At 38.2% G+C, this 27255-nt stretch overlaps 1 protein-coding gene across 1 annotated transcript in view; it reads left to right on the top strand.

Moving 5' to 3' along the window:
• Positions 1–27255, top strand: part of LOC136319453 (ryanodine receptor 2-like) — a 209006-nt gene that overhangs the window by 145402 nt on the left and 36349 nt on the right. The window lies entirely within an intron of this gene.

Below are 27255 nucleotides of genomic sequence, written 5' to 3'. Positions count from 1 at the left end.
GGACAGAAGCCCCACCCTTCCCAGTGATAATATTTAAAAGGATGAATTTAAGGTCCTTGAGAAAGACATTTCTGAGTTGTTGGAGGTACAGGTACATCTCAAAGGGCAAGAGAAGAATTCATAATTATAGGGTGTCTTTAGAAAATGGTCTAAGAAGGGGTGGTCAGGGGCCTGTAATTAGGTGTTGGCTAAACGAACACCAAGTTCTTTCAACATCCTTGAACTTTCTTAGACAGCATTCAGCGGTGCTGGGGTTATCCTAGGGATGTGCTTTGGGCTATTAGAAACTGTTAGTGTTTGTTCAAGTCTTTTAATGTGGGGGGGAGAGGATAAAAATCATTTGCATTGAGTTTATAATTTTTACAAACTGAAGTTGAGGCCTAGTCAAGAAGAAGGTTCAGAGGGGCCTGGCTAGAGTTCACTCAAGAAGCAAGTCTTTGTTATTACTTACCTATTTATACATTTAAACTTGAATAAACTTCCCCGGAGGTGTGATGCCTTTGAATGGGCTCTATTTTCTCTCTTCCTGGAACACCCTTGCACAATCTTCACCAGAAGGAAACCTTTCCATGCTTTAGGGAAAGGCTTCAGGGAGCCTCCTTTGTGAAGCCCTCCTGCATTTCTGTGCATCTCCCTTCTCCCTGCAAAAGTTACTGTCTCCCTCTAGCTCTTCTTTCTCCCTCTTTCCTTCCCTCCCCCACATCCTCCTTTCCTCCTTCCATCCTTTTTTCTCCTTTTCTCCCTCTTTTCCTCCCTTCTTTCCTCCTGTTCTTCCTCTGTCTCTCTTTCGGGCAAAATAAATTCTTACACTGTGCTTCGTGGTGCAGAATCACGTGTTCCTTTATGTCTACTTTTTGAAATTCTTATGAAATCATGATCATAGACAAACTTGGAGGGAGAGACAGCATCTCATTCATGGTATGTTTTTGAAAGAAACAGATGATTAATAAATGTTGGTTAATTTTAGCTGATTTTCCTTCTTTGGAATAATGACTTAATATTGATCTATGTAGTTTGGCAGTTAACCAATTCATTTGGATTTTTAAAAAAATCCTACTGTACTTTCTAAAGACTGCAGTCTTCTTGCTCCAAGAAATTAATGTATTGTCTTTAATGTTACCAGAATAAATATTCATATTTGGGGATATAATAATGCTTAATCCTATAAAGATGGATAACAGACTTGGTACAATGCATTTTCAGTACTAATTCATTTACTACGTTATGAATTTTTGTTAGTATACTCATATATAATTTAAATATTCACATGCTTTACTAAAAAAATAAAATCATATGTAGTTGACCAAGTTGATGCAGAATAAAATGCTAAGATCATTTTTTTTAGTCAGCATAATTCTCTGGCATAGAAATATTTTAATTTTACACATTGTTTATAGAAAGTAATAAATAACTTTGCTTTTTTTTTTGTATTTTTCTGAATTGAAAAGCAGGGAAGCAGAGAGACAGACTTCCACATGTGCTTAACTGGGATCCATGCAGCATGCCCACTAGGGGGTGATGTTCTGCCCATCTGGGCCGTTGCTCATTTGCAACGGGAGCCATTCTAGCACCTGAGGGGGAGCCCGTGGAGCCATCCTCAGAGCCTGGGCCAACTTTGTTCCAATGGAGCCTTGACTGTGGAAGGGATAGAGAGAGATACAGAGAGAAGAGAGGGGGAAGGGCGGAGAAGCAGATGGCACTTCTCCTGTGTGCCCTGGCTGGGAATTGAACCCGGGACATCCACATGCTGGGCCGACACTCTACCACTGAGCCAGCCGGCCAGGGCCAAGAACTTTGTATTTTTATTTATTTTGTTTAAATTATAGATCAGGAAGCATCACTTATAAAATGCTTAGCATACATTTTACTACTAAAATGTCCTCTTTTTCTTAAAAAAACTTAAAATCATGCCCACACTGGAGAGAAAAGAACAGAAAACAGCCAGGGAACAGCACAAGACATTCACGTAATCAAATCCATCAGAGGCTCATTCAGCGTGGGCAGAGGCTCCCTCTCCAGGAGAGGCATCATCTCCGAGGCGGCAGCCAGGCAGCTTTCAGAATTGCAGTGGACTCTTAAGTAGGTGTGGAGGTTGGCTGTGGGGGTGTATTTGTGAACTGTGCTGAACTTGAAGGTAGGAGGCCAGGATGAGGCTGAAGGTGAGAACGAGGACAGCACTAGGAGGAGGACAGGCTCAGTCAGAGTCAGAGAGGCCGGGGAGGAGAGCGTTGTTAGTGGGAAGGAGTGATGGTCAGTGTAGTGTGTGCAGCAGGAGTCTGGGGGATGACAAGTGGGAAGAGGAAAGGGGTATGTTTAGAATGGCCTTTGGAGAACTCACAGGAGCTGTTTCAACATTGTGCTTAGATTCAAAAACATCTTGGTGAAGGAGGCAAATAACATGAGATGATCGCCAACATTAGTTATTTGGGCGACACACATTAAAACCAGTGAATACATTGCCTGCATACTGAAACGCCTGAGACTAAAGACACATACACCAAGGGTTGGCAGTCCCGAGAGCAGCCATGCTTTCACACGCTACCGGCAGTGAGAGATGTGTGGTCACATGGGAAAAAAGTTGCTTGCAAGGTTCAGCATAAACTCTTGACACAATTCCCCAAGTCACTGCCAGCTGTTCATCCCAGAGTTCTTACCCACACTGCTGCACAGTCTTGTACTCCTGTTTGGAGCAGCTTTACTCCTAATAGTCAGAGACTGGCAACAACCCAAATTGTCAGCTGACAAAGGAATACTACTTAGTAATGGAGAGAATGGACTGTTAATCTGTAAAACAACTTAGATGTAACTCAAGAGCACTAAGTGAAGTGACAGAAGCAAGATACTCTAGGACTACTTGCTGAATGATTACATTCATAAGAAATTATAGAAAGACCAAGGTACAGTGACAAGCAGACCACTGGTTATCAGTGGCTAGGGAGGAGGTGAGGATTTATAGCAGAGACAAGCAAACATTGTCATTCTATAAAATAGAAGGACATGTTCTATTTCATGATTGTGATGTTGGTTAATGATTGTAAACGTGTTAAAACTCATTAAGTTGTCTATGTATTAATGGTGAGTTTTATTGCACTAAATCATATAAAAGTAAAGCTGATTTTTAAAAAACAAAGTCCAAATGGCTAAACAAAAATAAATGAATGTTTTATAACATTAAAATGAAAGACTTCTGAATATCAACAAATACCATGAAAAAATAAATGAGCCTCAGATAGGGAGAAGATATTTTTACCCTAGAAGATTTATTTTTGCATCAAGAATTGATAAAATGTTACTATTCAAGCTATATAAAGAACTTCTACAGACAAAGAAGAAAGACTATCCAGTTTAAAATATGCAGAAGGTTTGAAGAAAACTTCATAGAAAACTCAATGGCTTTGCAATATTTAGAAAGATGCTCAAGACCATTAGTAATAAGGGATGTGCAACTTAAAGTCACAATCTGATTCTTGTGCATAGATTGGCAAAAGTTGATGAATGCTGCAATGTCAAAACTGGAAAAGATATGGACCAGTGGAGATTTTCATACATTCCTGTTAGGATTGTAAACTGATTCACTTCTTTGAAGAGCAATATAATTATATATAATAATGTTTAAGGTGTAATACTTGGGACTTAGCAAATTCACTCCAAGAAATAAGCCTGGCCTAGACTGACTTTTGCATATGCTCATGAAATATGTACATACATACAGGAGTGGGCAAAAGTAGTTTACATTTGTGAGTCTGTGAAAACACAGAGTTTATTCTTGTAGTATTCTTTATTAATTATTGTCTTATTTTCCATAGGAACAACTGTAAACCTACTTTTGCCCACCCCATATTTATTTCTGCAGTTTTGTAATAGCAAAAACAAACACAACACTGCTACACATCTATTGATTTGTGAAATCCAAAACTCTGACAACACCAAATGCTGGCAAGGATGAGGAGCACAGGAACTCTAATTCATTGTTGGTGAGAACACAACATGGTGCAGTCACTTTGGAAGACCATTTAGTGCCTTCTTACAAAATAAAACATAACGAGCCAGCAGCTGTGCTCCAAGGTATTTACCCAAATGAGTTAAAAATGTATATGAATGCACAATGCACACAGATATTTGTTGCAGCTTTATTGATAATTGTCAAAACCTGGAAGCTACCTTGATGTCCTTCAATAGGTGAATGGATAAATAAATTTGGGTCCATTCAGTCAATGGAATATTATTATAAAGAAATGAGCTATTAAGCCATGAAAAGACATAGAAGAGTGATGTCAAAGGAAAGACAAAGTGAGAGATCCCTTTGATCTCTCCTCTTGAAATTTCAACCACTTGAACAGCTATAACTCAGCAAAGGAATCCCAGTGGGTGCACAGGCACACCTGAAAAATATCTGCACTGAAGCAACTAATGGTGGGTAGGAAGTTGGGGGTGAGGTGGGGAGGCGAAAGATAAGGACACAGCCCACAATCAAGCCCTTGGCACGGAGCTCTGGAGAGGGAAGGCACCCCTTGTGTCTAGGTGTCCTCTCCACTCCCCTGCCAGGAGGAGGGGAGAGATTTGGAAGGGGTTGGCATTCTCAGGAGGGAGAGACTAGAGTGGTGCTGAGTGCAGGGACAGGGCGGAAGACGAGACTCTGGGACACTGCAGTTCTCTGCAGTCTGTCTGCCACCCATACTTTGGACAGAGAAACAGACACATGAAGTGCCACACACCCTCCCCCAGCCTCCCAGAACTCACCTCTCTTTACCCTTGGTGTTGGGGTGCAGGGTGCCTCAGTGGCATACCCTGGAACTAACTCTGCAGAACCAATATTTCATCTGAGGAATGGGAGCATTCTCTGTCTGGTCCCCAGGTATGTCAGGGTGCAGGGGAGTAATGCAGAGGCCCATGGTCACCTTTGTCAAGAGGAAGAACAAAGAAGGTAACAAGGTCAACAGCAGCCAGTATCCTGGTGGGTGTTAGCCTAGGGATTTCACAAAAGCAAAATTTATAATCCACCGCCACCTAATGGAGAATAATGGAAAAGCTTCTTGGAAGTAAATTATTAAGAAAGAACCACTCATAAATGCCTAGACACAAAAGGAGTCCATCGAATACCATGAATAGCTAAGAGAGAGACACAGTGCAGAAAGAAAATGAAAAATCTCCAGAAAGCGATCTTAAACACATGGAAACTTGGGGTATAAGCCACACAGAATTCAAAATTGAAGTTCTGAAAATATCCAGTGAGATGTGAGAAAACACTGAAAGGCAATTTAATGCATTTGGAAAAATTAATGAACAAAACGAGTACTTGACCAAAGAGGTTGAAACTTAAACAATCAAACAAATGAACAGAAGTAAAGAAACCCACAAAAATGTGGAAATTAAACGACACTATCAGAAATGACAAAATCAAAAAAGAAATAAAGGCATAAATCAAAAGATATATAGAGACAAACAAGAATGACAACATGACATATCTAAACTTCGTATCATTCACAGACCTATCTCAAGAAACAAGAGAAATCCCCAGTAAACAACCAAATATCACATATCAAAGTACTGGAAAGAGAATAACAAAGGTAACCCAAAGTAAGCAGAAGAAAGGAAATAATGAAAATTAGAGCAGAACTGAGTGAAATAGAGAACAACAAAAAACTACAAAAAAATAATTCAATAAAGAACTGTTTCTTTGAAAAAATAAAAACATTGACAAACCCCTGGGTAGACTCACTAAGGAAAAAAGAGAAAGGACTCATATAAACAAAATCCAAAATGAAAGAGACGTTACCACAGACATAGGTATGCAAAAGACCATCCTAGAATACTATGAAAGACTGTATGCCACCAAATTCAATAACCTAGAGAAAATGAATAAATTCCTAGATCTATACAATTTTCCTAGACTGAGTCACAAAAAAGTGCAAAACCTAAATAGACTGATTGACATTGAGGAAACTGAAACAACTATCAAAAACCTTCCCAAAAAATAAAAGTTCAGGACCAGATGGCTTCACTAGTGAATTCTACCAAACATTCAAAGATTTGGTCTTGACCCTTTTCAAAGCTTTCAAAAAATTGAAGATGAGGCAGTATTTCCTAATACATTTTATGAGGCCAACATAACCCTCATACCAAAACCAGGCAAGGACAACACACACAAAAAGAAAACTAGACAAATATCTCTGAAGAATACTGATGCAAAAATCTTAAACAAAATACTAACAAATTGAATACAAAAATGCATTAAAAATAATACATCACAATCAAGTAGGGTTTATTTCAGGAGCTCAAGGATGGTTCAACATACACACATTGATCAATGTAACACACCACATCAACAAAACAAAGGATAAAAATCAGATGATCCCATCAGTAGATGCTGAAAAGGCATTCGATAAGCTACAACATGCATTATGACTAAAACACTCAATAAAATGAGTATAAAACTCAACAAAGGCCATATATGACAAACCCTCAGCCAATGTCATATGCAATGGTGAAAAGCTGAAAGTTTTTTCTCGCCACTGTTATTGAACATAGTTCTGGAAGTCCTAGTCAGAGCAATCAGCATAAAAAGCACCTAAATTGGGAACAAAGTAGTGAAGGTATCACTTTTGGCAGATGACATGATTCTATATATAGGAAACCCCAAAGACTCCACCAAAAAAAAAAATTAGGAACAATAAACAAATACAGTAAAAATCTCAGGATACAAAATCAATATACAAAAGCCTACTGCTTTCCTGTATGCCAATAATGAAACCTCAGAAAATAAAATTAAAACAACAACAAAAACAATTCCTTTTGCCTGACCTGTGGTGGCGCAGTGGATAAAGCGTCGACCTGGAAGTGCTGAGGTCGCTGGTTCAAAACCCTGGGCTTGCCTGGTCAAGGCACATATGGGAGTTGATGCTTCCAGCTCCCCCCCCTTCTCTCTCTCTGTCTCTCTCTCTCCCTCTCTCTCTCCTCTCTAAAAATGAATAAATAAAGTAAAAAATAAAATAAATTTAAAACAAATTAAAAAAAAATTCCTTTTACAATTGCAACAACAACAAAAATACCTGGGAATAAACTTAACGAAAGACGTGAAGGACCTATATACTGAAAACTGCAAAGCATTATTTAAAGAGATTGCAAGAGACACAATGAAATGAAAAGATATTCTATGTTTGTGGATTAGAAGAATCAATATAGCTAAAATGGCCCTATTACCCAAAGCAATATACAGATTTAAGGCAACCCCCATTAAAATCCCAATGTCATTTTTTAAGGAAATAAAATAAAAATTATCAGATTGTATGGAACCACAAAAGACCCTGATTAGTTAAAGCAATCCTGAGAAAACAGAATGAAGCCAGAGGTATTACACTACCTGACTTCAAATTATACTATAGAGCCACGGTAATCAAAACAGTATGGTATTGGCAGGAAAACAGACATACAGACTAATGGAACAGATTCAAGAACCCAGAAATAAAACCACATATATATGGACAAATAATTTTTGATAAATTAGCCAAAAACACACATGGAGAAAAGAAAGTCTCTTGAATAAATGCTGCTGAGCCTGACCTGTGGTGGCGCAGTGGATAAAGTGTTGACCTGGAACATTGAGGCCCGGTTCAAAACCCTGGACTTGCCTGGTCAAGGCACATTGGGGGTTGATGCTTCCTGCTTCTCGCCCATCTTCTCTGTCTCTCTCTCTTTCTCTCTCCTCTCTAAAATGAATAAATAAAATTTTTAAAAAAATAAATGCTGCTGAGAAAATCGGAAAGCCACATGCAAAAGAATAAAGCTTGACTACTGTTTGTCCCCATGCACAAACATTAATTTAAAATGGATCAAAGACCTAAATATAAGAACTGAAACAATAAATCACATAGAAGAAAACATAGGTGCTAAACTTACGGATCTTGACTGTAGAGAACATTTTAAGAATTGATCCCAAACGGCAAGGGAAGTAAAGGCAAAAATAAATGAATGGGAGTATATCAAACTAAAAAGCTTCTGCATGGCAAAAGACACTTAGCACAAGATGTAATGAAGAGTTATCATTGTTAGAGTGCATTTACCGTACTGTGGCTCCCAGAAGGTTGCCTTCTGCTAGAGAGAAAGAGGCTAGGTATGAAACTTGCCCTGTTCGATACAGAAGAAAAGCACGAGATTTGAGTCATTAAGGGTTTATAATAAAGAGAAAGGATAATACAAAATAAGACAATCAGGTTGAGAGTCTTTGACTATGCAATTTCCCCAGTAGAAATTTGTCAGCACTATGATGACCTTTGGCATGCTGGAATTCTGGGCCCTGAGAAACTTTCCCACCTCTGTTAGTTCCAAGTCATAAACCAGGATCTGCTGGACCTAAGTATAGTCTCCCTGCATGGGGAGTTGTGCTGCCTATTAGTAAAACGTTTTATACTTTTATATGTGTGCTAAGTTTCTATTGTGGGTTATGAATGTTTTATGCCCTCCTAGGGCCCTTTAGGATAAGTTCTTTTCACAGCACACGTGGCACCATTACACTGTGAACTGAAAGAATGGGTTTTAATTATGCCAAGGGCCATGGATCCCGGAGCTGCCGACAAGTTCAGTGTATTTTAAATTGCTGGGATGGACAGCACAGACCAGGGTTCAACCCGGCATAATTGAAAGATAATTTTGCTTGGGACACCACCTCTCATTTTTATTTCTCGAGTTGAAGAATATGATTGGCTCTCAGCATTCCTAACTGCACGATGGAGGAGAGGCAGTGGTGTTATAGACTTTGGGGACCCAGATTTTAGGCCAGGGTTGTCCCTCACTGTTGCATTTCATCTGCCATGGCTATAACATAGGGACAAGCTATAACAGGGGAGGCTACTGAGTATCATTGAGCAGATGCAATAGGTGACATGCGGATAGTGAACATTTGAGATATCTCTTTCCTACTGTTATGGTTAAGTGGGGTTCAAGCCATAAATAATGGAATATGAACTTTTAATGGCATTCTCTGTCTGGTTGGGAATCTGGGACAGCTTGCTGGTCCTCAGTGCTGGGAACATCAGGGCATCAGTATGGTCTGCTTATTTTTCTGCCAATCTGTCTGAGGTATAAGCAAGACTTTGTAATTGTTTTATAATAATTGAGATGAACTTAATAGATACGTAGTTCTCCTGGTGCAAAGTGGGGACTCATTCACTGTTTGTGGAACTGAATTGATAAGGACTTTGGTTCCTTGAGGGAAGGAAGTGGGTGTGCTATGAATGTGATAGGATTTGTGAGTGTTTGTGACAAGTGGCTTTGATTTAAACATATGCTTTGTAGTGACCACTCAGTTGCTACATGCTTACTTACTTACTTATTTATTTATTTATTTATTTATTTATTAAATCAAGTGAAAGGCAGGGAGGTAGAGAGACAGACTCAATGTACCCTGACCAGGATCCACCCAGCAACCCCAGTCTGGGGCTGATGCTCTGTTGCTCGATAACTGAGCTAGTTTTAGCTCCTGAGGCAAGGCCATGGAGCCATTCTCAGCACCCAGGGCCAACTTGCTCATTCGAGCCATGGGTACAGGAGGCAGTGTGAGAGAGAGAGAGGGAGAGAGAGAGAGAGAAAGAGAAAATAATAATAAAGGGGAGGGCTGAAGAAGCAGATGGTTGCATCTTCCATGTGTCTTGACTGGGAATTGAACCCAGAACTTTCATATACCAAGCTGACACTACCGCTGAGCCAACTGTCCAGGGCTGCCATATAATCTTTTTTTTAAATTAAGTTTATTGGAGTGACATTGGTCAGTAAGATTATATACGTTTCAAGTGTAGCTCTCTATGATACATGATTTGTATACCACATTGTATGCCATATACTCTTTAAACACTGATAAACTGGGTCAAATAGTTAACAGATTCTAAAAATTATGATTTCATAATTAAAATATACTTGGAAACTGAAAAAAATACAAGTGCTATTCTTTGCTTTGTACTCACCTGAGATCTTCCTCAACTGAATAAACTGCTCTTATCTCTGTGAAACTCAAGGTTGCAAATATTTAGTATTAGAACATATAGCTTCTGTATTTTCAAGAGAGTTATGTATGTTTTAATAGCATGCTATTTGTTAAAATATTCTTCCAGATTGATTTTTGGAAGATTATATGATTCAAGGAATTTGTCCATTTCATCTAGGTTGTCTAGTTTTTTGGCGTACAGTTCTTCATAGTATTTTCTTACAATATTTTGTATTTCTGTTGTGTCAGTTGTTATTTCTCCACTCTCGTTTCTAATTTTATTTATTTGAGTCCTCTCACTTTTTCTTGTTAAAGGTTCATCGATCTTGTTTACCTTTTCAAAGAACCAGCTCCTGGTTTCATTGATCCTCTGTATTGTTTCTTTAGCCTCTATGTCATTTATTTATTTCTGCTCTGATCTTTATTATTTCCTTCCTTCTACTAGCTCTGGGCTTTACTTGCTGTTCTTTTTCTAGTTCTTTTAGATGCAGGGTTAAGTTGTTTATTTGAGCTTTTTCTAGCTTCTTGAGGTATGCCTGTAATGCTATAAACTTCCCTCTCAGGACTGCTTTTGTTGTGTCCCATAAATTTTGAGTTGATGTATGCTCATTATCGTTTGTTTCTAGGAATTTTTAAATTTCTTCTTTGATCTCAATGTTAACCCATTCATTGTTTAATAACGTGCTATTTAGTTTCCAAGTGTTTGAATGTTTTTCAATTTTTCTATTGTGGTTGATTTCTAGTTTAATGCCATTGTGATCAGAGAAAGTGCTCGATATGATTTCGATCTTATTAAATTTGTTGAGCCCGCTTTTGTGCCCTAACATGTGGTCTATTCTAGAGAATGTACCATGAGCGCTTGAAAAGAATGTATATTCTGCTGTTTTAGGGTGAAAGGTTCTAAAGATATCTATTAAATCGAGTTGATCTAATATGTCCTTTAAGTCTGCTGTTTCTTTGTTAATTTTCTTTCTTGAGGATCTATCTAATGATGTTAATGGGGTATTGAAATCCCCTACTATTATAGTATATTTGTTAAAATATTGAAGACAAAATGCTAGGGGGAGCATGTTGCAGGAACTGCACTGAACATGCATGATAGAGAGGATAGCAACAGTTAATGTTTGAAAGAATGTGTAATCCTGATCATTCCAGAGACTTCCCAGTACTTTATATGTGTTTAAAATGTTCAGTGGTCCTCTTTACTAAAAACAGAGCTTCTTCTTTTTTTTTTTTTTTTTTTCATTTTTCTGAAGCTGGAAACGGGGAGAGACAGTCAGACAGATTCCCGCATGCGCCCCACCGGGATCCACCCGGCACGCCCACCAGGGGCGACGCTCTGCCCACCAGGGGGCGATGCTCTGCCCATCCTGGGCGTCGCCATATTGCGACCAGAGCCACTCTAGCGCCTGAGGCAGAGGCCACAGAGCCATCCCCAGCGCCCGGGCCATCTCTGCTCCAATGGAGCCTTAGCTGCGGGAGGGGAAGAGAGAGACAGAGAGGAAAGCGCGGCGGAGGGGTGGAGAAGCAAATGGGCGCTTCTCCTGTGTGCCCTGGCCGGGAATCGAACCCGGGTCCTCCTCACGCTAGGCCGACGCTCTACCGCTGAGCCAACCGGCCAGGGCAACAGAGCTTCTTCTTGCCTGACCAGGTGGTGGCGCAGTGGATAGAGCGCTGGACTGGGATGCGGAAGACCTAGGTCGAGACCCCGAGGTCACCAGCTTGAGCGTGGGTTCATCTGGTTTGAGCAAAAATTTACCAGCTTGGATCCAAGGTCGCTGGCTCAAGCAAGGGGTTACTTGGTCTGCTGAAGGCCCATGGTCAAGGCACATATGAGAAAGCAATCAATGAGCAACTAAGGTGTCGCAATGCGCAACAAAAAACTAATGATTGATGCTTCTCATCTCTCCGTTACTGTCTGTCTATCCCTGTCTATCCCTCACTCTGACTCTCTCTCTGTCTCTAAAAAAATAAAATAATATAAAAAAATTAAAAACAGAGCTTCTTGTTACAACTAAAATTTTTTCTTATTTAGAATTTTTTCCCCTCGCATTATTATTATTGGTATTATTATTATTATTGTTGTTATTATTATTTTTTAAGTGAGAAGAGAGTAGATAGAGAAACAGACTTCCACATGCACCCCAACTGGGATTCACCTGGCAGCCTCCATCTGGGGCCAATGCTTGAATCAGCCAAACTATCTTCAGTGCCTGAGGCTGAAATTGAGCCACTGGCTATGAGAGGGGAAGAGAAAGAGAACGGGGAGAAGATGGAGAAGAGAAGCAGATGGTCGCTTCTCATGTGTGCCCTGACTTGGGACTGAACATGGGAGAGGCTGATGCTCTACCTACTGAACCAACTGGCCAGGTCCTCCCCTAATATTATTAAACAGCATCATTTTCTCAGTAATGGGGATGCTAAAACAAAGTCTGATGACTTTGTATCTTCTCAGTGACAAAAGAAAAAAGTAGTCTAGTTAGTACTTCAGGCAGACAGTTTGTAAAGTGAGGAAAGGCATGTGATAAGACCAGTAGGCTCACCTGTCAGGCTTATTCATCTCAAGACTTCCTTAGCTCGAGAGTAGTTCCCTTGTTGGTGATATGATCTCCAATCCTCCTCAGCTTTTCTCTCTGAAGAACAGACAGGCTCATGCTGTTGTACCAAAGGCATAATTTAATTGACATGAATGTAATAGATATATTATTGCAATATGTTTTTATTTAATTTGTGAATTTTTAGTGATAAGATAATTGATAATACAGATGGTTCCCAACTTCTAATGGTTCTAGTTACTATCTTTAGACTTCACAGTGCTGTGAAAGTGGTACTCATTCTGGGAAAACCATACTTTGAAGTTTAAATTTTAGCTTTTCTGCACTGATAATTTGTAGTTTGATACCTCCTTGTGATTCTAGGCAGTGGAGTGAGGTCAGCCATGCCGTCACAAGGGTCATCGCGGGTACTCTACAATGTGCCGTATGCTGACATTTTTTGTATATTATGTTCTGAGCAGATTTAAAGTGGGCTTGGCTAAGCCCTGGTTTTCATGAGGTTAGGTGTATTAAAATTGTATTTTAAAAATTTTTTTTATTAATTTTAATGGAGTGACATCAATAAATCAGGGTACATATATTCAAGGAAAACATGTCCAGGTTATCTTATCATTCAAGATACCCATCACCCAAAGTCAGATTGTCCTCTGTCACCCTCTGTCTAGTTTTCTTTGTGCCCCTCCCCCTCCCTCTCCCCCTCTCCCTTCTTCCCTCCCCCCACCCCCGTAACCACCACACTCTTGACCATGTCTCTTAGTCTCATTTTTTTTCTTAGTTTCGTTTTTATGTCCCACCTGTGTATAGAATCATGCAGTTCTTGTTTTTTTTTTATTTACTTATTTCACTCTGTATAATGTTATCAAGATCCCACCATGTTGTTGTAAATGATTCGATGTCATCATTTCTTATGGCTGAGTAGCATACCCTAGTGTATATGAGCCACATCTTCTTTATGCACTTTAAGCAAACTCTTGCCAATACAGCAAGAATCCATAAAAGAGTAGTGTCCTTAACATGTCCACCAAGTCCAAGTTGGCACCAACACCATTCCAAATCACTGCAAATGCAACCCAACCCCAGTTCAGTCCATTAGGAGCTCTCACAAGGAATGGGAGTCCAGGAAAAGTTCACATCTAGGAAAAGTTCGCATGGCACTGGAATTGTTGCCACAATTCTATACTTTGCAGCTCATGTCCAAGTCCCAATGACTGCTGCTTCTAGCTGGTACTGATTTAGGTAGACTGGAAAAGCCATCTGCAGCATGTGTAGAGATGGAGCTTCTGTTCTCCTCTGCCTGGAGAGATGAGACCAGTTTGCTTTTCCCTGGAGCTCTGCAACTGTGGCATGTTAAAGAGAACCTTGTGATACACTAAGCTGGGTGGCAAAGGTAAATTCATAATAGAAGTTGGCAAAATGAGGAAAGAGAGCTCTAAATTAGGAGTAGGTCCCAGCCTGAAATATGAGTGGAGCATTGAAGTAGGAAGAATAAAGGAAACACTATATATTAAACAAAGCAGCAGAAAATAGGACTATCAACACCCACAACAGAGATCTTCGAGGGAAGAATAAAAAACCTGACTATTCAGGTGAGACATAGTTAAGTGGCCCTTGTGCAAATGAGATCAGTTTACCTGCTTCTTGGAAGAAATACCCTAGGCTCGTCCACAGTGACGTAGATGGGGCCAACGGCCCTGGGCCCCTTCAGCCTTTAGTGGCAAACCCCAGCATTCTGGGCAAGGTTAGGTCATAGGTGGCTGGAGCAGGGCTGGAAGAGACTGAACCCTCCCTTAGAGGAGTGAGGGGGAAGCCTACCTTCCAGTGTCCCTTTTTCCTCACAGCAAAGGCATGTAAGCCTGGCAGGCTTTAGCTCAATGACCTTCCTATTCACTATTGAAGCAGGACCCAGATGGAATCCTATGAGACCCCTTTGGAGCGTTGGAGCCTTTAAGGGCATTTCCTAAAAGTTGGTAGTTCACCTGATCTCTATTGGGCCTTTTCTGCCTCTTGGTACCTTAAAAGCCATGCTCAGAAGATCTTGCTCAGGGGTTTGAGGATCCCCATCTGCCTATATAAACCTTTTCCATATATCTGGAGCTATTTGTAAAAAGATAAAACAGTGTTATTAGCTGGATCAAATAAAAGAAGGTAGAAGTTTGCAAGAGAAAAAGATTTGGCGTCTCCTGTTCATCAGCATTCAAAAGAAATTTTAAAATTTTTAAGTAAAAAGCATGACATGGTAGACCCATAGGAGTTCGAGGTTATGACTCCCCCCTTTTAAATTTTTTTAAATTGACCTTAAAATATTGGCTGGTTACACTTTAATAATACCTTGACTTTAAAGGTTGTAAGAAATACCCATAATTCGAAAGATTTGACCAAATACAGTAAATGCTTTTGCTACATATGCAGGAGCATTGTCAGTTTAACCAGTTTAGGAAGTCCAATAATAGAACAATGCATACGGACAATGAGCTGTAACATACTGAGCAGCCTCTCCTGTTCTGACAGAGGTTACTATAAATCCAGAATAAGTATCCACTGTAACACAGACATAGGACTGTTTGCCAAATAAATGTATATGAATAACATCCATTTGCCAAAGTTGTCCTGGTAGGAGACCTTGAGGGTTAATTCCAAAGGAAGGGACAGATTGTAGTATAGGACCCCTTGCACAGGATTTACCAATTTGCCATGCTGCGTCCCGAGAAAGTTGAAACTGTTTACACAGGGCTGCAGCATTCTGGTGATGAATAGTATGAGACTGAATTGCTTGATTTTTCATGGTTGCTCCAAATAATTTTCTTTTGGGTAGCTTGATCAACCAGGGCATTCCCTTGTACTAAAGCTCCAGGGAGCATGGAGTGAGCTCGAGTATGTCTTATAAAACATGAAGCTCTATATTGACATACAAGTCTTTGAAGAAGGAGGAACTGCTGAAATAGTTCATCCGCAGTTGTCCCTAAGACAGCAGTCTTTATAGTGGAAACAACCATAAATAAATATTTGCTGTCTGTATATAGATTAAAGGAGGAATATGGCAAATGCTGAAAAGCCATGATAATAGCATATAATTCTAGTCTTTGAGCTGATTTTAAGTTGACTGTTTCAGTATGAAGTTGTCCATTGATTTGCAAAAGCGATTTGCCATTTAGTGGAAGTTTCCCAAAGCCATTGTTGTTGATCCTTTGAAAAAAGGAACAACAATAATTTTTAGGCTGAAAACCTATACGCTGTAAGTGTTGCCTATGTCCCTTGATAATCCAGGAGGCGACAAGATCAAAATATGGAAGTTTATTCCATGGGCTATTACATGGTTCAATGTGCCGAAGCTAGCTGCTCTTGTACCAATTGAGCAGCTGCCCTAAGTTTCTCCTGAGAAAGGGGCCATTGCTCTACCCATACAGGATTATCTGATTTCCAAGTAATTGGGTCTACACAATGCATTATTGGGGTAGCAGGAGCTACCAAGGCCCCAATGCTAAATTTTGATATCCTAATCCACCACTTCTGGTATTGGGTGCAACTTCTTTTTTTTTTTTTTTTTTGATGTTGATAATATCTATTTATTCTTTTTTTTATAAATAAATTTTTGTTAATGTTAATGGGGTGATATCAATAAATCAGGGTACATATATTCAAAGAAAACATGTCCAGGTTATCTTGTCATTCAATTATGTTGCATACCCATCACCCAAAGTCAGATTGTCCTCTGTCACCCTCTGTCTAGTTTTTTTTGTGCCCCTCCCCCTCCCCTTCCCCTCTTCCTCCTTCTCTCCCGTACCCCCCTCCCCCTCACCTCCAGTAACCACCATATTCTTGTACATGTCTCTTAGTCTCGTTTTTATGTCCCACCAATGCATGGAATCATGTAGTTCTTGTTTTTTTCTGATTTACTTATTTCACTCCGTATAATGTTATCAAGATCCCACCATTTTGTTGTAAATGATCGGATGTCATCATTCATTATGGCTGAGTAGTATTCCATAGTGTATATGTTCCACATCTTCTTTATCCAGTCTTCTACTGAAGGGCTTTTTGGTTGTTTCCATGTCTTGGCCACTGTGAACAATGCTGCAATGAACCTGGGGCTACATGTGTCTTTACTTATCAATGTTTCTGAGTTTTTTTGGGTATATCCAGTAGAGAGATTGCTGGGTCATAAGGTAGTTCTATTTTCATTTTTTTGAGGAATCACCATACTTTCTACCATAATGGTTGTACTACTTTACATTCCCACCAACAGTGAATGAGAGTTCCTTTTTCTCCACAGCCTCTCCAACATTTGCTATTACCTGTCTTGTTGATAATAGCTAATCTAACAGGTGTGAGGTGGTATCTCATTGTAGTTTTGATTTGCATTTCTCTAATAACTAATGAAGATGAGCATCTTTTCATGTATCTGTTGGCCATTTGTATTTCTTCCTGGGAGAAGTGTCTATTCATGTCCTCTTCCCATTTTTTTATTGGAGTGTTTCTTTGTTTTTGTTGAGTTTTATGAGTTCTTTGTATATTTTGGATATTAGGCCCTTATCTGAGCTGTTGTTTGAAAATATTATTTCCCATTTAGTTGGCTGTCTGTTTATTTTGTTGTCAGTTTCTCTTGCTGAGCAAAAACTTTTTAGTCTGATGTAGTCCCATTCATTTATCTTTGCCTTCACTTCTCTTGCCTTTGGTGTCAAATTCATAAAATGCTCTTTAAAACCCAGGTCCATGAGTTTAGTACCTATGTCTTCTTCTGTGTACTTTATTGTTTCAGGTCTTATATTTAGGTCTTTGATCCATTTTGAATTAATTTTAGTACAAGGGGACAAGCTGTAGTCAAGTTTCATTCTTTTGCATGTGGCTTTCCAGTTTTCCTAGCACCATTTGTTGAAGAAGCTTTCTTTTCACCATTGTGTTGTTGACCCCTTTATCGAAAATTATTTGATCATATATATGTGGTTTTATTTCTGGGCTTTCTATTCTGTTCCATTGGTCTAAGTGTCTATTTTTCAGCCAATACCCTGCTGTTTTGATTGTTGTGGCCCTATAATATAGTTTGAAGTCAGGTATTGTAATGCCCCCAGCTTCATTCTTTTTCCTAGGATTGCTTTGGCTATTTGGGTTTTTTTATAGTTCCATATGAATCTGATGATTTTTTTGTTCCATTTCTTTAAAAAATGTAATAGGAATTTTTATGGGAATTGCATTAAATTTATAAATTGCTTTGGGTAATATGGCCATTTTGATTATATTTATTCTTCCTATCCAAGTTCAAGGAATATTTTTCCATCTCGTATCTTTTTCAATTTCCTTTAAAATGCTTTGTAGTTTTCGTTATATAGGTCCTTTAATTCTTTCTTATGTTTATTCCTAGGTTTTTTATTTATTTTTTTGCAATTGTGAAGGGGATTATTTTTTTGAGTTCGTTTTATAATATTTCATTGTTGGCATATAGAAAGGCTATGTACTTTTGTATGTTAATTTTGTATCCTGAGACCTTACTGTATTGGTTTATTGTTTCTAGTAATCTTTTTATGGAGTCTTTGGGGTTTTTGATGTATAGGATCATATCATCCTCAAAAAGTGATACCTTTGCTTCTTCTTTTCCGATATGGATGCCTTTTATTTCTTTCTCTTGTCTGATTGCTCTGGCCAGAACTTCTAGCACCACGTTAAATAAGAGTGGAGAGAGTAGACAACCCTGTCTTGTTCCTGATTTAAGGTGGAAAGTCCTCAGTTTTATGCCATTTAATATGATGTTAGCTGATGGTTTATCATATATGGCCTTTATTATGTTGAGATACTTTCCTTCTATACCCATTTTGTTGAGTGTCTTAAACATAAAGTTGTGCTGTATTTTATAGAATGCCTTTTCCGCATCTATTGATAAGATCATGTGGTTTTTGTTCTTTGTTGTGTTGAAATGGTATATTACGTTAACCGTTTTACGTATGTTGAACCATCCTTGAGATTCTGGAATGAATCCCACTTGCTCATGATGTCTTATTTTTTAAATATGTTGTTGTATTCTATTTGCCAGTATTTTGTTTAGTATTTTAGCATCTGTATTCATTAGAGATATTGGTCTGTAGTTTTCTTTTTTTGTGCCATCCTTGCCAGGTTTCGGTATGAGGGTTATGTTGGCTTCATAAAATGTGTTTGGAAGTATTGCTTCTTCTTCAATTTTTTGGAAGACTTTGAGTAGAATAGGAACCAAGTCTTCTTTGAATGTTTGATAGAATTCACTATTACAACCGTCAGGGCCTGGACTTTTATTTTGGGGGAGGTTTTTAATAGTTTTTTCTATTTCCTCCCTGCAAATTGGTCTGTTTAGGCTTTCTGCTTCTTCATGACTCAGTCTAGGAAGGTTGTATTGTTCTAGGATTTTATCCGTTTCTTCTAGATTGTTCAATTTGGTGGCATATAGTTTTTCTTGGTATTCTATAATAATTATTTTTATATCTATGATGTCTGTGGTGATTTCTCCTCTTTCTTTTTGGATTTTGTTTATATGAGTCCTTTCTCTTTTTTTCTTGGTGAGTCTTGCCAAGGGTTTGTCAATTTTGTTGATCTTTTCAAAGAATTAGCTCCTTGTTTTATTAATTTTTTCTATAGTTTTTCTGTTCTGTATTTCATTTATTTCTGCTCTGATTTTTATTATTTCCTTTCTTCGGCTGGTTTTGGGTTGTCTTTGTTCTTCTTTTTCTAGTTCTTTAAGGTGTGAAGTTAAGTGGTTCACTCGGGCTCTCTCTTGTTTGTTCATATAGGCCTGAAGTGATATGAACTTTCCTCTTATTACTGCTTTTGCTGCATCCCAGAGATTCTGATATGCCGTATTGTCATTTTCATTTGTCTGTATAGATCTTTTGATCTCTGCGCTTATTGCTTCTTTGACCCATTCATTTTTTTAAAAGTACGTTGTTTAGTTTCCACATTTTTGTGGTGTTTTTTACCTCTTTTTTGCAGTTGAATTGTAGTTTCAAGGCTTTATGATCAGAAAATATGCTTGGTACAATTTCAATTTTTCTGAATTTGCTGATGTTATTTTTGTAGCCCAACATATGGTCGATTCTTTAGAATGTTCCATGTACACTAGAGAAAAATGTATATTCTGTCACTTTGGGATGAAGTGTCCTGTACATGTCTATCATATCCAATTGCTCTAGTGTTTCATTTAAGGCCAATATTTCTTTATTGATTCTCTGGTTGGATGACCGATCTAGAGCCATCAGCAGTGTATTGAGGTCTTCCAAGTATGATTGTATTTTTGTCAGGTTTTTTTTTTAGGTCAGTGAGTAGCTGTCTTATATATTTTGGTGCTCCTTGGTTTGGTGCATATATATTAAGCATTGTTATGTCTTCTTGATTCAATGTCCCCTTAATCATTATGAAATGACCATTTTTGTCTCTGAGTACTTTTTCTGTCTTGTAGTCAGCATTATTAGATAGGAGTATTGCTACACCTGCATTCTTTTGGATGTTATTTGCTTGGAGTATTGTTTTCCAGCTTTTCACTTTGAATTTGTTTTTATCCTTGTTGCTTAGATGTGTTTCTTGTAGGCAGCATACAGTTGGATTTTCTTTTTTAATTCATTCTGCTACTCTGTGTCTTTTTATTGGTGAGTTTCAACCATTTACATTTAGTGTAATTATTGACACTGTGGGTTCCCTATTGTCATTTTATAAATTACTTTCTGTTAGTTTTGTATCTTGTTTGATTCTTCTCTTTTGTTGTCGTTGGTTTGTGCCAATTTCATTGTGATGTGCCTTGGAGTAGGCTTGTTGTGGTTAAGAAAAGTTGGTGTTCTGTTTGCTTCTTTAATTTAAGGCTTTATTTTTTTCCACAGCCTTGTGAAGTTCTCGTCAATTATTTGTTTGAATATATTCTTCATTCCATTTTCTTCCTCTTATCCCTCTGATATACCTATTATTTTTATGTTATTGTTTTTGATGGATTCAGACAATTCCTGTAGGGCTTTCTCATTTTTTAAAATTTTTGAGTTTCTCTCTTCTTCTCCTATTGTGCCTGAAGTTGCTTGTCTTCTATGTCACTAATCCTACCTTCTATCTGGCCTGTTCTATTAGTTAAGCTTGTTACCTCGTTTTTCAGTTTATGAATTGAGTTTTTCATCTCTGTTTGATTTGTTTTTATAGTTTCAATTTCCTTGGTAATATATTCTTTGTGTTTGTTGAGTTGTTTTCTGAGCTCCCTAAATTGCCTTTTTGTGTTTTCTTGTATATCTCTGAGTATTTTTAGGATTTGTATTTTAAATTCTCTATCATTTATCTCCAAGATTTCCAATATATTAAATTTTTTCTCCATAGATTTTTCCACATCTATCTGTGCTACTTCTCTATCTTTTATATCCATGATATTCGATTTCTTTTTTCTTAATGGCATCTGAGGGTGGTCTTATTGATAGCACTAATGAGAATTAATAAAAAAAAAGTGGAAAAAATTGGGGAAAATAACACAAAAAAACACAATAATAATTTATTATCCCCCCCCTTTTCTTCTCTTCCTCTGCTCTCCCCTCCTTCTTAGGAAAATATCATCATGAAATGTGAATTGTATTATGTTAAATGGAACAAAACTGCTTATAATTGAGGGCCTGAGTTGGGCGGAAGTGTTCAAGGTGCAAAAAAGGAAGTTGGGGCCCAAAATATCCAAAAAAGGAAAAAATTTGGGTCAAGTATAAAATGATTTGCTTGTAAGTGATGGTCGGCTAAGAGATATAACGAGAGGGATAAGAGGGAAACAGGAAAAAGGAAAAAGAATAACTATTGTATTAAGTTGAGGAAATACTATGTAGAATGTAGATCCTGTGTTGGGAGGAATGCTAATGAGGTAAAAAGCAAAGTAAAAAGCACCCTAAATTCCACCAAAGAAAACTTGAGTCCCAAATTAAATAATTTGTTATTGATTGAGGATTAAATGAGAGGAAAGGTAAAAGGAGAAAAGAAGAAACTAATAGAGTGGGAGAAATAAGAAAAAGGGGAAAAGGGAAAGAAGATAAAAGAAAAAAAAAACAAAGAGAAAGAGAGAGAGAGTGTGTTAAGGGTTTTGCAGTGTAACCATCATAGAGAGTAAGGAAGAAGAAAAGAAATAAAATGTAACACTTATGGGTAGTGTACTTCAAGAAGAGGAAAGAATAAGAAGGGCAGAGAATAAAAGGACCAAGGTGGAGGAAATAGAAATAATAATAATAATGGCAAGAAGATGAAAGAAACAAAAAAAATAGTGGAACAAGTTATAAAGTCTGTGGATTTTTCTTCATTTTGAGAGGTTAATTTCTTCCTTTTTCTTTTCCTCTTCCTCTTCCTGGTCGGTGAGTCTGTACCCCAGGCTCTGCCCCTGTTTCACGCTTACGTAGAGATTTGCAGTTTATGAGACTCTACGGCAATGTCATATATTAGGCTTCAGTCTCGTTGGTAGTCAAGGCTTGTTAGCGTTTGCAGGCTCCAACAGTGAGAGAGTCCGTTTTCCTGGAGCCTCTCTCCTAGTCTCTCCTTCCTGAATTAGCAGCCTGATGATCCAGCTATGAGGCTGCCGCTGCCTCTGCCTGGGGAGTAAGAGGCTCAAAAAGCTGGCTAATCCCTACTCTATCCCCACTCAATGCAGGGCTCTGGGTAAGGCTCTGTCAGTCAGAGCCGCCAGCGTAATCAGGCGGGGCTGGGAGCCAACTGCTCTCAAGTTGACTTTCTATGAACCTCCAGGCCTGTTGAGCATGCCTAGCACTCTGTGGAAACACTCTCCCCAGGCTTCCCGCAGTTTGTATCCTGTTTTGGCTTCGCCTTCAGTGTGTGGAACTCCTGGACCTTCCAAGGATAGATTTTTAAGTCTCTGGTTGATGAACTTGTTGAAATTTTGGGGAGATTTGTCGGTCGTGCTCCTCACGGTGCCATTTCTCTGTCGTCACTGATAATATCTGTTCTGCCTGTGGAAAGTTAACTCCGCTTCGTCAAAGGCCACAAGAGGGAGAAGCAGGTCCAGGAAAGCTGGTGGTGTGGGGAGCCCATCCCACCTGCCCAGCCTCATGCTGTGAACTCCAGGTGCCACTTCTATGGGGGTGAGAATTCCTCACTGTTCTTTCCCTAGTCCCTTAGTGGGCAAAAATCCCTGATCAGGCATCTGAGTACTGACTAAACCATTAGGACTGACAAGCAATGCTCCCGTATTTTTAAGAACATCTCTATCCCACAAATTAAGTGGCCATCCTGGGAGCACATAAGGCTCCCATTTTTTAAAAAAATCCAGAATGACCTTAATCTTCCCAATGTAAAAAACTAGAACTTTGTTGCGGGGATTTACTCTGCCCTATCCCTTGTAATTCTGTGGCTGCTGCGTGAGTGGGCCAGGAAGGAGGCTAATGTAGCTTAGCAATAACAGATACATCAGCTCCAGTATCTAAAAGTCCTTTAAATTTATGCGTATGTATTGCTAGTTCCTTTTCAAGGCATTCCTGACCTATTTTTTAAAATCCAATTGGCAAAATCAGAGGAGCCAAATTACCAATTATCTTGGGGCCCCTTTTGCAGGATGTGGCCTGAGAAGCAGAATTAGCATCCTTATATTATTCTTCTAACTGCCTGAATTAGCTGTGAGACAAATTCTTTCTTTTTTTGGATTAATTTTAATGGGATAACATTGATAAATCAGGGTACATATGTTCAGAGAAAACATCTCTAGGTTATTTTGACATTTGATTATGCTGCATTCCCATCACCCAAAGTCCAGTTGTCTTCCATCACCTTCTACTGGTTTTCTTTGTGACCCTCCCCTCCCGCAACCCCCTCCCCCCACACACTGTAACCCCCACACTCTTGTCCATGTCTCAGTCTCATTTTTATATCCCATCTATGTATGGAGTCATATAGTTCTTAGTTTTTTCTGATTTACTTATTTCACTCAGTATAATGTTATCAAGGTCCATTCATGTTGTTGTAAATGATCCGATGTCATCATTTCTTATGGTTATTATTCCATAGTATATATGTACCAAAGCTTTTTAATCCACTCGTCCACTGACGGACACTTGGGCTGTTTCCAGATCTTTGCTACTGTGAACCATGCTGCCATAAACATGGGGGTGCATTTCTTCTTTTCCAACAGTGCTATGGTGTCCTTGGGGTACATTCCTAACAGTGGTATAGCTGGGTCAAAAGGCAGTTTGATTTTTAATTTCTTGAGGAATCTCCATACTGTTTTCCACAGTGGCTGCACCAGTCTGCATTCCCACCAGCAGTGCAGGAGGGTTCCCTTTTCTCCACATCCTCGCCAGCACTTATTCTGTGTTGTTTTGTTGATGAGTGCCATTCTGACTGGTGTGAGGTGATATCTCATTGTGGTTTTAATTTGCATTACTCTAATGATTAGTGATGTTAAGCATTTTTTCATATACCTATTGGCCATCTGTATGTCCTCTTTGGAGAAGTGTCTATTCATTTCTTTTGCCCATTTTTGGATTGGATTGTTTGTCTTCCTGGTATTAAGTTTACAAGTTCTTTATAAATTTTGGTTATTAACCCCTTATCAGATGCATTGTCAAATATATTCTATTTGTTTTTTACTCTGTTCTTATTGTCTTTAGCTGTGCAATAGCTTTTTAGTTTGATAAAGTCCCATTTGTTTATCCTTTTATTTTACTTGCCTGTGGAGTCAAATTGGCAAATGTATTGCTGTGAGAGATGTCAGAGAGCTTACTGCCTATGATTTCTTCTAAGATGCATATGATTTTACAGCTTACATTTAAGTCTTTTATCCATTTTGAGTTTATTTTTGTGAGTAGTGTAAGTTGGTGGTCTAGTTTCATTTTTTTGCAGGTAGCTGTCCAGTTTTCCCAACACCATTTGTTGAACAAGCTGTCTTTACTCCAATGTATGCTCTTACCTCCTTTGTCAAATATCAGTTGTCCATGAAAGTGTGGGTTTATTTCTGGGTTCTCTGTTCTGTTCCATTGATCTATATGCCTGTTCTTATGCCAGTACCAGGCTGTTTTGAGTACAATGGCCTTATAATAAAGCTTGATATCCGGAATTTTGGTACCTCCCACTTTATTCTTCCTTTTCAAGATTGTTGAGGCTATTCGTGTTCTCTTTTGGTTCCATATAAATTTTCGCAATATGTGTTCTATATCTTTAAAGTAGGTCATTGGTATTTTAATCGGTATTGCATTGAATTTATAAATTGCTTTGGGTAATATAGACATTTTTTTTGGGGGGGGTAATATAGACATTTTAATGATGTTTATTCTTCCTAATCATGAGCTTGGTATATGCTTCTACTTGTTTGCATCTTTCCTGATATCTTTTATCAATGTTTTATAATTTTCCAAGTACAAGTCTTTAATCTCCCTGGTTAAATTTATTCCTAGGTACTTTATTTTTTTGGTTTCAATGGTAAAGGGATTGATTCTTTAATTTCTCTTTCTGAGAGTACATTGTTAGTGTATAAAAATGTCTCTGATTCCTGAGTATTAATTTTATATCCTGCCACCTTGCCGAATTCATTTATCAGGTCTAGTAGTTTTTTGACTGCGACTTTAGGGTTTTCTATATACAATATCATATCATCTGCAAATAATGATAGTTTTACTTCTTCTTTTCCAATTTGGATGCCTTTTATTTCTTTTTCTTGTCTGATTGCTGTGGGTAGGACTTCCAGAACTATGTTGAATAAGAGTGGTGAAAGGGGGCACCCATGCCTTGTTCCTGATCTTAAGGGGATGTTTTTAATTTTTTCCCATTGAGTATGATGTTGGCTGTGGGTTTGTCATAGATAGCCTTTATCATGTTGAGGTATCTTTCCTGTATTCCCACTTTGCTGACAGTTTCGATATTAAATGGGTGCTGGATTTTATCAAATGCTTTTTCTGCATCTGTTGAAATTATCATGTGGTTTTTCTCCTTCCTTTTGTTTCTGTGATGAATCACATTGATTAATTTGCGAATATTTTACCAGCCTTGCCTCCCAAGAGTAAATCCCACTTGATTATGGTGTATGATTTTTTTATATATTGCTGGATCCGGTTTGCTAATATTTTGATGACAATTTTAGTATCTAAATTCATCAGAGATAGTGGCCTATAATTTTCTTTCTTTGTGTTGTCTTTTCCTGGTTTTAGAATGAAATTATGCTTGCCTCATAAAAGGAGCTTGGAAGTCTTCCTTCCTCTTGAATTTTTTGATATAGCTTGAGAAGAATAGGAGTTAGTTCTTCTTTGAATATTTGGTAGAATTCACTTGTGAATTCTGATGGTTATCAGTTCCAGGACTTTTCTTTTTTGGGAGTTTTTTGATAACTGTTTCAATCTCATTGGTTGTAATTGGCCTGTTTAGGTTTTCTGATTCTTCCAGATTAATTTTTGGAAGATTATATATTTCCAGGAATTAATCCATTTCATCTAGGTTGCCTAGTTTTTTGGCATTCATAGTATTTTCTTACAATATTTTGTATTTTTGTTGTGTCAGTTGTTATTTCTCCACTCTTGTTTCTAATTTAATTTATTTGAGTCCTCTTTCATTTTTTCTTGGTGAGTCTGGTTAAAGGTTCATCGATCTTGATTACCTTTTCAAAAAACCAGCTCCTGGTTTCATTGATCCTCTGTATTGTTTCTTTAGCCTCTATGTCATTTATTTCTGCTCTGATCTTTATTATTTCCTTCCTTCTACTAGCTCTGGGCTTTACTTACTGTTCTTTTTCTAGTTCCTTTATATGTAGGGTCAAGTTGTTAATTTGAACTTTTTCTCGGTTCCTGAAGTATGCCTGTAATGGTATAAACTTCCCTCTTAGGAGTGCTTTTGCTGTGTCTCACAAATTTTGAGTTGATGTATTCGCATTATCATTCGTTTCTAGGAATTTTTTATCTGTTTTTTGATCTCATTTTATACCCATTCATTATTTAATAACATGCTATTTAGTTTCCAAGTGTTTGAGTATTTTTTAGTTTTTCTGTTGTGGTTGATTTCTAGTTTCATGCCATTGTGATCAGAGAAAGTGCTCGATTTGATTTCTATCTTCTTAAATTTGTTCAGACCACTTTTGTGCCCTAACATGTGGTCTATTTTCGAGAATGTACCATGAGCACTTGAAAAGAATGTATATTCTGCTGTCTTAGGGTGAAAGGTTCTGAAGATATCTATTAAATCGAGTTGATCTAGTATATCCTTTAAGTCTGCTGTTGCTTTGTTAATTTTCTTTCTTGAGGATCTAGTATTGTTAGTGGAGTATTGAAATCCCCTACTATTATAGTATTGCTGTTGATCTCACCCTTTAAATTCATCAAAGTCTGTTTCTTACATTTAGGTGCTCCTATATTAGGTGTGTAGATATTTATAACGGTTATATCTTCTTGTTGGATTGCTCCCTTTATCATTATGTAGTGACCTTCTGTATCTCTAAATATAGTCTTTGTTTTATATATATATTTTAAATTTTATTTATTTATTTATTTTTTATAGAGACAGAGAGAGTAAATCAGAGAGAGGGATAGACAGGGACAGACAGACAGGAACGGAGATGAGAAGCATCAATCATTAGTTTTTCATTGCACATTGCAACACCTTAGTTGTTCATTGATTGCTTTCTCATACGTGCCTTGACCGTGGGCCTTCAGCAGACCGAGTAACCGCTTGCTGGAGCCAGCGACCTTGAGTTCAAGCTGGTGGGCTTTTGCTCAAACCAGATGAGCCCACGCTCAAGCTGGCGATCTCGGGGTCTCGAACCTGGGTCCTCTGCATCCG

The sequence above is a fragment of the Saccopteryx bilineata genome, chromosome 1 (genome assembly GCF_036850765.1).
Source record: "Saccopteryx bilineata isolate mSacBil1 chromosome 1, mSacBil1_pri_phased_curated, whole genome shotgun sequence".
Classification (NCBI taxonomy): Eukaryota; Metazoa; Chordata; class Mammalia; order Chiroptera; family Emballonuridae; genus Saccopteryx; species Saccopteryx bilineata.
Note: the sequence above shows the minus strand (reverse complement) of the source record. Positions and strands in the feature narration are given on the sequence as shown.